General features: G+C 35.5%; 2 pseudogenes; both read right to left on the minus strand.

Annotated features, from left to right (window-relative positions):
- LOC122064510 overlaps positions 1-1,676 on the minus strand; it is a 3,175-nt pseudogene extending 1,499 nt beyond the window's left edge.
- A 6,396-nt stretch (positions 1,677-8,072) lies between these two features.
- On the minus strand, positions 8,073-11,647 carry LOC122064511 (annotated as a pseudogene).
- Between the last annotated feature and the right edge of the window lie 1,423 nt (positions 11,648-13,070).

The raw sequence follows: 13,070 nt of genomic DNA on the forward strand, positions 1-13,070 counted from the left end.
CTAAAAATCTATCTTACATAAGAATAGAGGGAAAAGTAATAGACTATCATCATAATTATGGGGAAAATCCTTTTTTTTTTTTTTTTTTTTATAATTCATATTATATATTTGATTTCTGTTCTAATAATGAAGTTTATAACAATATGTTTGGGGATCTAAAACTAGTAACATGCACTTCCCTCATGGGACACTTTAAAACCGTGGGAACAACACTAAGCTTGCTTCGATAGACAACTGTGAACATAAAATATCATGAGACTTATTTCTGACCTCATGACTTATCATTAAACAGAGGATTAAAGGCTCCATTATTTATTATTAGAGAAAAATATAAAGTTAGAATCCGTAACAATCTTTTTTTTCATTTAATTGATCGAGATTGTTAGGGAAACACAAGAGCATTGAACACTGTAGCTTTGGAAATAGAGACATAGGGTAAGAAAAAATGGATGGTGACTGAAACAGCTCCACCGCCATTTATGATCAACCCCTTTATTTTAAATTTTTTTTTTTTGAAAATATAAATAAAGAAAAGAGATGTGTCATCCATATGTGAAGAATAGAAAATAAGATTAAATGAAGTGGAGATAGTTGACTGGCTTATCATGGCACATAAGATGATGAGATAAAGGAATCTTCTTCTTCTTTTTTTTTTCAGCAAATAATAAAGAAGATTTTTTCAGCAAATAATAAAGAAGATGCAGACCATTTCTGTCATGATTTTTATAGTAAACTAATGCTTATCTCTTTGTCTTTCAAGGCATGTAAAATGCAAGGACAAAATTCAACATGTTGTAGTAAGTTTCCTTATTTAAGCTTCTTTTGTGCTTTTATCTTCTATAGCTCTAGTTTGAAGAGACAGATTTCTGGACTTGTTCCATTGCATTTTAGAAAGGCAAATCAATTTCTGAATTCTTCTGGTGATGCCACCAGATTATGTGATGACCCAATGGAGATGTAATAATAAGTGTGTTTTCAGCAGTGTTGGGCAATTAATAATAGAAATATAGAGTATCCAACAGTCCCTGGTTGTGTGGCTCCTGATTTATTCAAGTAAGTCGGCGAGATTATTTTCCACCCATGTGAAACCTAAAAGATTAATCTTGTTTTTATTTTCGTGTAAATCTCCTCATTGAACCTTACCTGGCACTAGAGATGTACAACCATTTGACTAATATAATGTAGTGTAATTTACAACGCCACCCTTGGAGAATGCCACTATTATAGAGACATCCCTAATTTAATACCAAATTACATTTACACCCCTTACCAATTAAATAAGGATTTGAAATGACGGTTTTATTTTTTTGACTAAACACATGACCAATTATATTTTCCCCAAGTCCCTCGATACCCCTAACCTTCAGTCACCTTCACTGGCAAATTCAAAGGAGGGTTTTCTATGCACAATCAGCCCTTCTTTATCCCTGCACAACCACCGTCGTTTCCCATCCATGTGCAATCATCGGCAGTCATAGGCTGGGATGGGCGTGAAAATGATTCCACTCCAGCTCATTCCCCCTATGGGTGTATGTGTATCCATTTCTGCTACTGATGAAACCATAAAATTGGTCCATGGACTTTTGATCTCAAAACCCACCTGCTATCTCGTTGGATTCCGCAGTCAGAGCCGATGGAGAGTCATAGCGGGAGGATCTGCTCCTGGAAGAAGACATCTTCTGCGGCACACATGTTGGTTCTTTCAGAAGAGAACCGACTTTCCATGGCCCAGACTCAAATTTGTTTTCTTCTTCTTCTTGTGGTTCCAATAATCGAGTTTGATCGTTTGATTCAATCTCATCCTTTATTATCTATATGGATGAAAGATCACAGAGTGACGATGCGACTTGAATTGTCTTCTTCTTCTTTCTCTTCCTGTTCTTTTTTGGACATTACGACTCATATCGTTTCAAGAATGCAAATTCCATTACAAGGGAGAAAATTGAAATTTTGGAAAAAGTGAAAAACAAGTAAGCTGAAATTGAAGTTGATTCCGATTTAGCCCATTTTCAGAGAAAAAAAAACCTAACCAGATTTCCCTCTCCCAACCCCACATCCCCAGTTGGAATATTTGAGTTCTTGTAGTATCTAATCTTCCCTGGTTTAGATTTTTTGTTGCCTCACTGGCATATCATCAATCTGATCTTCTGCTTTGATTGTTGAGCAAATCGTCTTTATCAAACCCGGGCAGTTCAAGGGGCTGGTTGAGCTTGCTCGGAAGCGAAAGAGAGAGAGCCGGGAAGGAGCGCAGAGATGGTAGATAACAGTCCACGACTTGTCTGGCTCCCCAGTGGCAATGGCGTAGATGGTGACACCATTCATTCTGGTTTGTAAGCACGAAGAAGGAAACATTAATCATGGAGAGGGGTTAGGGGGTTTAAGCGAGGGTATAACAGGCACTTCATCATTTTGAAGGGTATTTTGGTATTTAGGAAAAAAATTAGCAATTGATGTCAGCATTTGAGGTATATTTATTAATAGAGACTGACAGTGGGGGGTGTGAATGATATTTGATATTAAATAGAGGGTGTCTCTATAATAGTGGTATTCTTTAGGGGGTGGCACTGTAAATTACATTTGCGTGGATGAGTAAAATTATTCAAGTATTATCTTTGATTACTTTTTAAAGATGAAATATTATTTTCACAAAGATTTGTTAGTAATTAGCCTCATAATGTATTCTGTCACTAGAGATAAATGATGTATCCAATTCAACTGTTAGATAGAGAGATTAGTATTGGATATATGTTCATCAACTTGAAAATTTTAATTTATATTAATTTTATTTAATTTGCAAAATCATTAATGGCTACGATTGTTCTTAGGTTTTCACATAAAATATACTCGACTAGGACATGATTGGACATCTTTTCCATATAATTGTCACATCATGTGTTTTTCAAATATTGATTCCAAGGTATAGTTCTGAGGGCATATACAGGGTTCTCATTGTATAGGATCATCTTTTTTTTTTTTTTTTTTTTTTTTTTTTTTTTTTTTTTTTTTTAAGGTATGGAGGGAAGTGGGTAACAAGCAGGAGACTCGAACTCGAGACCTCCTAGTGAACATGAGATTTTTGCACATCACAGCTCACCAACTGCACTGGATAGTTGTTGTCCATTGTATAGGATCATCCAAAAATCTTCCATGTGTAATTGTCAATTGAAAAGAAATTAACAAGATTCTCATTTATAGAAATCATTTGGTCCTTTGACCTAAGAGGCCATTGTAGTTGTAGTTATGCATAACGGGTTTTGGCATACCAATGGTTGATGCCTTTATATGATTATGTATCAATGTACTAGATTCATGTCGTTTAATCGTGAACTAAATAGTCGATCAACATAGAATTCACTATTCTTCTGGAGAATATTGATTATAGAGAATTTCTTTATATGGTCGGATAAAAATCAGAATCCGATAACCTTTTTTTAAACTGTTTATAATTTTTTTTAAATTAAAAATTATATTATTTTGTTAAATATTTTAACAAAATATATTTGTCCAATCAATGGCATAGAATCTCTGCATTGCATGATTTTAGGAATTAGATTGGATCGGCCTAAATCGATTGGATGGGATTGTATCGACCTTGACCGATTCTTGGCCGATATCATAGCAATGGATTAGTATAAACAAAGGGTGAAACAATAAAAATTCACGTTTTATTATTTTTTTTTATTAAGCGGTATTTCTGATTAATTTGGGCAGATCCAGATCAGGATTGGATTAATATCACTTTGAGTATTCCCGACCTCGATTTTGTCGTCTCAATCGTTGTTGCATTAGCCTATTTGATGGACTAGGGTTTGGTAGTAATTAAATTACATGTCCTTTTAGTATAATTCAACTGGGGGGAATTTCTGTTTAATTCAGGCAGATCACGATCAGGATTGGAATAGTATCATTTTTGACTATTCCCGACCTTGATTCTATCTTTTGAATCATTCTTGCATTGACCTATTTGATGGACGAGTGCTTGGCAGTAATTAAATTACATGCCCTTTAGTATTATGTGGTATTGTATTAATATGCAATCAATTAATTATGAATGTTGCGACCTGGTGGTTAAGTGGTCGAAATAGCCTATGACATTCTCGGAGTAAGGTTGTGTAGTTCTCTCTTTCCGGATGACACAATGTGGGACCCTCTTGCACGGGATATGCCCTCTCTCTTATGCAATTAATTGATTAAATTGTAATTTTTTTTTGCTTTTCTTTTATTTTATTATTTTTTTAAATAGTAAAAGACTTATTAATATCCTTATAATACTATTGATAAGATTAATTAATATTATGAGGTGTTTGAAATAGCTAAGATACTCAATTGAATTCTATTTCTTCCCACTTCGTAGCTAACAAGAATATTTGCTAATGACAAGAAACAAAACCATGACATATTGAATTTGAATGGGTTTAGAAAAGGTAACCTATTATTAGTGGACAATCTAATTTATAAAAGAGGAGAAGGGGAGGAAGCAACTAAACTTTTTTTTATTTCTCTCTCTCTCTCTCTCTCTCTCTCTCTCTTCCTTACTTTAGTGAAAACTAAAGTGTGAGATTATCAATGTAAACCACTTAAAATTTATAAATGAAATATTGTATGTTATACTAAAATGGATTAATTAAATATCCACAAAACAATAAAAGATGCAATAAAGACACAACTGAGCATTTTATAATAATGAAGTTCTTGTTGCTCTATGGAAATCCTATATGATTTAAGGCTTTGTCACCTTGAATCACAAAACGACCAAAAATAAGGGATAAATCAAATACATGGTGAATCAGACAGACAACCAAAAAAGCTTTCAGTAATAATTAAAAGGCCAAATTTAGTGGCTATGTAGTTGACTCCATGCATGGAAGATCCTTCATACAAATAGATGTCTAATTAAACTCACTGAGACATCTTGAACACTCTGCCATTGGCTTGTTTAAAATCAAATACAGCCATTGACAGTCTTTTCTGTATTTTTGAAATAGCCAAGGCATTTGTAGAAGATCCTAAGCCTACAAACTATGATATGATTATATTATATGGTCATGATAACCTTTGGTTATCCTCGACTCTTAGACAAAGAATGAGTCTAATAGTAGAATTTCAAAATAGAAAAAGTCTAAAATTAAAAAAGGTTGTGATGGGATGAACTTGAAATTTGAAACATATATCTATTGCAAATAATAATTATATTCTTGATAATTTCATCAAAGTTAGTGAACTGTCATTATTGTTATGGATGCCACATCAGCTTAATATCTATGGGTCTGTGCAACTGGTAGTGAATCCACATACATCTCATTAATCAAATTTTAATTTTAATTGAAAATATGCTATATAGGTGATAAGGGTTAAGAATGTGTTCAAAGTTGACAAGTAATAAGATAACGAGTAAGAAGCAATATTATATTGGAATAATTTGTCTTTATAGGGCTTTGATTGCCTTCTACTTTCTATGTAAGGAATGGATCAGGAAATTTGACACTATGAGACTGTGGCATGGATGTCTCCTATTTTGTTGAAAGCTAAATGTTTTATGGGAGGGGGTTAGGTATGTCATGCGTGGAGCTAATTGCTCAATTAATAAGAGGGCTTGGATTGAAGAAGTATAGAAGATTTTTCTAAGAAAAAAAAAAGAGTAGAGATAAACACGGATCTAGGTATACTGGCAGCATACCCAGTATTTTCCCATGTTTTATATGAAAAAATAATAATTTGGGAAACATGGGTTGTGTTATCCATGTACTAATAGGATCAAAATCAATATTAGCATAGGCTAGTTATCTCTTAAGAATGACTTATAGTGGAATATTCCTAGATTCATTTCAGCATGGGAACTAAGTAATTGTTGAAGTCATGACACCAGTTAGGGGTGTCAAAAGATGGTCGACACCGGTAAACCCGACCTAAATCTATCGGTTGAAGCCTGATGCTGGTCTTGTCGATTACTAAACATATCAGGCTCAACCCCAAAGGGGTTACTCAGTTGGCAAAGACCAACACCTCAAAATTAAGAGTTCATGAGTTCAACTCTCCTTGGGGGACCTAACTATAATAATAATAATAAAATAAAAAGTGTCCGGTTCTGATTGATATTCAGGAAATCCTAGCGGAAGGAGGGACCGTTTGAATGTTGTGATCGACTGATAACCGACTATTTATGGCCCGTTTAAGCCCATGTAGTTTGACTATTTAAGGATCATTTGTGTTACTTCTATAACTTAGTTAGATAGTTTAAAGCCCAATTACCTTGAGCCCGATTATGGACTAATAATCAACTAGCCTGCCGTATAGAAAATTGTTTATGCCCTGACCTACGAGGCTTGATTTCCTGGAGGACAGAAATGGTGTAGGACCTTAAGTTGGTGGGGGACCAATTAGGCCCAAACAAAACTTACGAAGCCCGGCCAAAGGACATCTCTATCAGTGGTCTACCCACACTTAGCTACAACAAAATACACTTGTAGCTACGGATATTTAGTTGCGGTTTAAAAATCTACAACTTTAAATATCCTATAATTGCAGTTTTTCCATGTGTAGTAATAGGAGATACCTAATAATCAGCTTCTCTTGAACTATAACCAAATTGCGAACCGAAATAAATTCACACACATAACTGAACCCTACTCACTTTCACTAGGTTCGGTTAGGTCTGTTGGTTTGCTCATTCAGTCATTAAGTTCAACAATTAGATAATATATCTTGGCAAAACCATTCTAACGATTCAGATGGATAGGTCTTCAAAGATTCTTATCTGCTTCAGAGTGGAAGTTAACTCACTGCTACAGGAAGGTTAATTCCATCATAGATCATCTAGCGGAATCAGCTACAAAATATGAAACTTCCATTCCATTGTCTGTGTGGCATCACACAATTCCTGAGAGTCTTCAATCATATGGGAGGGATAGACCACAATCCCGGATGAGTTAAGTTGGTTGCCCTTGTGCTTCCGGGTTAGCTTTTATTTAGTTGTCTTTTGCTTATCTCTTAATTCCTTCCTGGTGATGGCAATGCCGAAGGTGGGGAGTGGTCTCGAGAATTATTTGGTTTGTTGTTTTTGAAATTCCGAGTAATTTTTGCTTTGTATACTATTTTTCTCTTTTATTAATAAAAATGATCTTTAGCGAAAAAAGAAAAAAGAACAAAAAAAAAAAAAAATTACTTATTGTAATAGGGAGGCAATGTAATTGCAGACTCTAATGCAAAAAGGTGTACCTTGACTCAAACCTCTAATTATTGGTTTTTATACCCAAGCTTCACTTATCAAGATGTAATTTGGGATAGCTTGACCAGACCCGCAAATGGTTTGACTGATGGAGTTGCAGCACTATATATAAATAGTGCTTAAAATTTTGTTCTTTTTGTTTAAAGGGTGCTGTTGATGGCAATGCTAAAGGTGGCCTTTTTGTACAAATCATATGATCCTTATACTCTGGTGATGTGGTGATGGCCATGTCGAAGGTTGAGTTTTAAGGTCTTTTGTGATTTTTTTTTTTTTTTTTTTTTTGTGTAACTTATTGTGTTCTTGTCTATCTGATATACACCCAGACAATCAATCTTGTAACCATCTATTATTTTAGCATAATATATTCTTTGCTGTCCTTATAAACAAAAAAAAAAATAAAAGAAAAATTAAATTCTAAAGACTACTCAGCGCCAACCGAGCACCATCAACAGCAAGAAGGTGACTCCCATCAAACCTATCCATAAGCCTGTTCTTAAGAAATAGGGGATCCACTCCTAATCAAAATCCATCTCACTAGATCTAATCTTGCTCAAGAAGGGTGGACCTTGGTCAATCTTATGTTTCAACCATAGTTTTAGCGGCCATACCAGTGGGGCGAATTGGGTCTAACCTTATAAAACTACATTTTCAATTTAGCTATGGGTTTTCTTGTTAAAACAAATAAAAGGGTTCTATACCATTGTTAAAAATTGGCCAATTTCTAGGGTTCAGGCATATTTCAGTAGAATTGCAATTGTCAGAGATCGATCCAGCTATCGTTTCAGATCCAATCCAGTTCCAAAATTTGTTGAACATACTATATACATTAATCACTAGAAATGAGTTTTCATGTAGAATCATTCATTGATGTTTTCAAATAATCCTTCAAATTAGAAGGGAAACAAGGGTATTGCCTCCATCTATTTCCATGTAACTTGAGGATCTTCATTGCTTTATCTTTTGTTGATGACTGCCCATCAATATGTACCAATTCCAAGAGCTTCTTCACAGTTCCAAGTTGTGACATTTCTTCTAAGACCTTCATTGATGGATGAGAACTGCATATCAACCAGAAGATCTTCACTCCAAGCTTAGTTGCAGCATCCGAGAGGCGTAATATCTTCTTCGACACCGCGGCAATCCCTAACTCATGTTCAACTAAAGCCAATCTTCCCTCAGCACATTCACAAACCAATTTGATCAGCAACAATATCTTCTCACATTTGGATCCACTGTAATCTGGAAGTAGCTCAATCAAGGCACATTGCACCAGCTTCAATTGCCTTTAACCTATTCTTTTTAGATGACCCAATGATGTGAACCAAAACATCCAAAGCATAGGAGCATGCAGTGCTGTTGATCTCATCTGATAAGAACTCTAATAAGGATTTGAATAGATCAATACTTTGATCCTCAATAACCCAATTGAAATTATAATCCACTTTAGCCATCTTTCTGAATATAGTAACAGTGTGGAGTCTGGCCTATGCGCTTCCTTTTTGAAGCATCATAGCCATGGCTTTGATGCATTCATTGTTGGGACTTGGATAGAACTCATCCTTAACCTTTCACGGGGAACCCATCTGAAGCAGTACCTCGGAAAGGCTAATTGGTGTAAGGTAGACAAAGCCTATTCACAAGCTCGAAATATAATGAAATCAGAAGGTTCAGCTAGGGTTTGGACAATTATAGGGCTAACGACTTCAACACCTCCAGATTGAACAAAATAAGCTTTGGTCTTATCACCTATTTCGATTATCGAACGGAGTTTCTTTAGAGAATTTACCTTGATTGGGGTTGAAAGAATGCTAGTTAACAAGGAGATCAACTAATCATGCTTGCTTGGTATGGACTCCTGGGAGGAATGAGTTGGAGAGTGAGTCTTCTGATCTTGCCATGAGAGTATGAGGCTCTTGAGGGTATGGTTGGGGGTGAGGTTGAAGTTGTTGATGATCTGATTGGTGGCCGGGCAGGTACGCTTCTTGTAGGTGAAGAACCACTTCTCAATGTTCTTCCTTTCGTATGTAATACCAGTGGAGATGATGACAGGGTCCTTAATGATCTCCATTGAAATGGGCCACCTGAAATATGAAGGAATCTCCATTGATAGATCTGGTTTCTTTTCCTTTTCTATTGTAAGAGGGAAGGATTGCAGGGAATTGTAATGACTTATAGAGAGAGAGAGAGAGAGAGAGAGAGAGAGAGAATCAAAACATGATATGATTGATAAGAGAACCTTTGGGAAGATTTGAATTTGACTTTGTATTTTTTATTAATTTCTGGGAAATTAAAATATGTTCTGACTTTTTATAGATGGCTGTCGCCATTTTTACCTCACAAATCCCTCACCCCGGTCCACCCCGGGTAGAAATCGTCTGAAATTCTCATCTTGTACAATTCCATACAATTCCACCCTAAACGGCTGACACGTGTAAATATTCTGTATTTACGGTTCAGATTGTATTATGGTTGTATTATGGTTGATTAACATTGTATTATGGTTGATTAATCTGAACCGTAGATACAGAATATTTACATGTGTCAGCCATTTAGGGTGGAATTGTATGGAATTGTACAAGATGAGAATTTCAGACGATTTCTACCCGGTCCACCCCCCCCCCCCCGGCACCTCACAACCCCCTTCCGCCCACCCACCGCCTCCACCCCCAAGCCAATTTTTTTTTTTTAAATACGTATTAGCAAACTGATCTTTCCTACAGCTGGAAATTTCTTGCTGCCTGGGTTGTAAGAATTTTTTGTTCACCTTTGAACCCATCAACCAAAAATCTATCTAAAAATCTATCTTACATAAGAATAGAGGGGAAAGTAAAAGACTATCATCATAATTATGGGGAAAATCCTTTTTTTTTTTTATAATTCATATTATATATTTGATTTCTGTTCTAATAATGAAGTTTATAACAATATGTTTGGGGATCTAAAACTAGTAACATGCTCTTCCCTCATGGGACATAAAACCGTGGGAACAACACTAAGCTTGCTTCAATAGACAACCGTGAACATAATCATGAGACTTATTTCTGACCTCATGACTTATCATAAAATAGAGGATTAAAGGCTCCATTATTTATTATTTACGAAAAATATAAAGTTCAAATCCATAACAATCTTTTTTTCATTTAATTGACCGAGATTGTTAGGGAAAAGCAAGAGCATTGAACAGTGTAGCTTTGGAAATAGAGACATAGGGTAAGAAAAAATGGATGGTGACTGAAACAGCTCCACCGCCATTTATGGTCAACCCCTTTATTTTTAAATTTTTTTTTTGAAAATATAAATAAAAAAAAGAGATGTGTCATCCACATGTGAAGAATAGAAAATAAGATTAAATGAAGTGGAGATAGTTGACTGGCTTATCATGGCACATAAGATGATGAGATAAAGGAATCTTCTTCTTTTTTTTTTCAGCAAATAATAAAGAAGATGCAGACCATTTCTGTCATGATTTTTATAGTAAACTAATGCTTATCTCTTTGTCTTTCAAGGCATGTAAAATGCAAGGACAAAATTCAACTATGTTGTAGTAAGTTTCCTTAATTAAGCTTCTTTTGTGCTCTTATCTTCTATAGCTCTAGTTTGAAGAGACAGATTTCTGGACTTGTTCCATTGCATTTTAGAAAGGCAAACCAATTTCTGAATTCTTCTGGTGATGCCAGCAGATTATTTGATGACCCAATGGAGATGTAATAATAAGTGTGCTTTCAGTAGTGTTGGGCAATTAATGATAGAAATATAGAGTATCCAACGGTCCCTGGTTGTGTGGCTCCTGATTTATTGAAGTAAGTCGGCGAGATTATTTCTCACCCTTGTGAAACCTAAAAGATTAATCTTGTTTTTATTTCCGTGTAAATCCCCTCATTAAACCCTACTTGGCACTAGAGATGTACAATCATTTGACTAATATAATATAGGGTAATTTACAACGTCATCATTGGAGAATGCCACTATTATAGAGACACCCCCAATTTAATACCAAATTACATTCACACCCATTTCCGATTAAGTAAGGATTTAAAATGACGATTTTACCCTTTTGACTAAACACATGACCAAATTATATTTTACCCAAGTCCCTCAATAACCCTAACCTTCAGTCACCTTCACTGTGGATTTCATAGGAGGGTTTTCTATGCACAATCAGCCCTTCTTTATCCCTGCACAACCACCGTCGTTCCCCATCCATGTGCAATCATAGGCAGTCATAGGCTAGGATGGGTGTGAAAATGATTCCACTCCAGCTCATTCCCCCTGGGTGTATGTGTATCCATTCCTGCTACTGATGAAACCATAAAATTGGTCCATGGACTTTTGATCTCAAAACCCACCTGCTATCTCGTTGGATTCTGCAGTCAGAGCTGATGGAGAGTCGTAGCGGGAGGATCTGCTCCTGGAAGAAGACATCTTCTGCGGCACACATGTTGGTTCTTTCAGAAGAGAATCAACTTTCCATGGCCCAAACTCAAATTTGTTCTCTTCTTCTTCTTCTTCTTGTGGTTCCTATAATCGAGTTTGATCGTTTGATTCAATCTCATCCTTTATTATCTATATGGCTGAAAGATCATAGAGTGACAATGCGACTCGAATCGTCTTCTTCTTCTTTCTCTTCTTGTTCTTTTTTGGACATTACGACTCAAATCGTTTCAAGAATGCAAATTCCATTACAAGGGAGAGAATTGAAATTTTGGAAAAAGTGAAAAACAATAAAGTGTATAAAGAAAGAACATGTCGTCACCAGGGTCTCATGCTCATAGTCTCTGGAAGAAGAAGAAGAAGTAAGCTGAAATTGAAGTTGATTCCGATTTAGCCCATTTTCAGAGAAAAAAAAAACCTAACCAGATTTCCCTCTCCCAACCCCACATCCCCGGTTGGAATATTTGAGTTCTTGTAGTATCTAATCTTCCCTGGTTTAGATTTTTTGTTGCCTCACTGGCATATCATCAATCTGATCTTCTGCTTTGATTGTTGAGCAAATCGTCATTATCAAACCTGGGCAGTTCAAGGGGCTGGTTGAGCTTGCTCGGAAGCGAAAGAGAGAGAGCCGGGAAGGAGCGCAGAGATGGTAGATAACACATTTTTAATAAATGTATTCATTGAGATGGTAGACTTGTCTGGCTCCCCAATGGCAATGGCGTTGATGGTGACACCATTCATTCCGATTTGTAATCACGAAGAAGGAAACATCAATCACGGAGAGGGGTTAGGGGGTTTAAAACGAGGGTATAATAGGCATTTCATCATTTTGAAGGGTATTTTGGTATTTAGGAAAAAAAAATTAGCAGTTGATGTCAGCATTTGAGGTATATTTATTAATAGAGACTGACGACGGGGTGTGTGAATGTAATTTGATATTAAATAGAGGGTGTCTCTATAATAGTGGCATTCTCTAGGGGGTGGCACTATAAATTACATGTGCGTGGATGAGTACAATTATTCAAGTATTATCTTTGATTACTTTTTAAAGATGAAATATTATTTTCACAAAGATTTGTTAGTAATTAGCCTCATAATGTATTCTGTCACTAGAGATAAATGATGTATCCAATTCAACTATTACATAGAGAGATTAGTATTGGACATATGTTCATCAACTTGAAAATTTTAACTTATATTAATTTTATTTAATTTGCAAAATCATTAATGGCTACGATTGTTCTTAGGTTTTCACATAAAATATACTCGACTAGGACATGATTGGACATCTTTTTCATATAATTGTCATATCATGTGTTTTTCAAATATTGATTTCAAGGTATAGTTCTAAGGGCATATACAGTGTCCTCATTGTATAGGATCATCTTTTTTTTTTTTTTTTTTTAGGGAGGGG

The sequence above is a fragment of the Macadamia integrifolia genome, unplaced genomic scaffold (genome assembly GCF_013358625.1).
Source record: "Macadamia integrifolia cultivar HAES 741 unplaced genomic scaffold, SCU_Mint_v3 scaffold1675, whole genome shotgun sequence".
Lineage (NCBI taxonomy): Eukaryota > Viridiplantae > Streptophyta > Magnoliopsida > Proteales > Proteaceae > Macadamia > Macadamia integrifolia.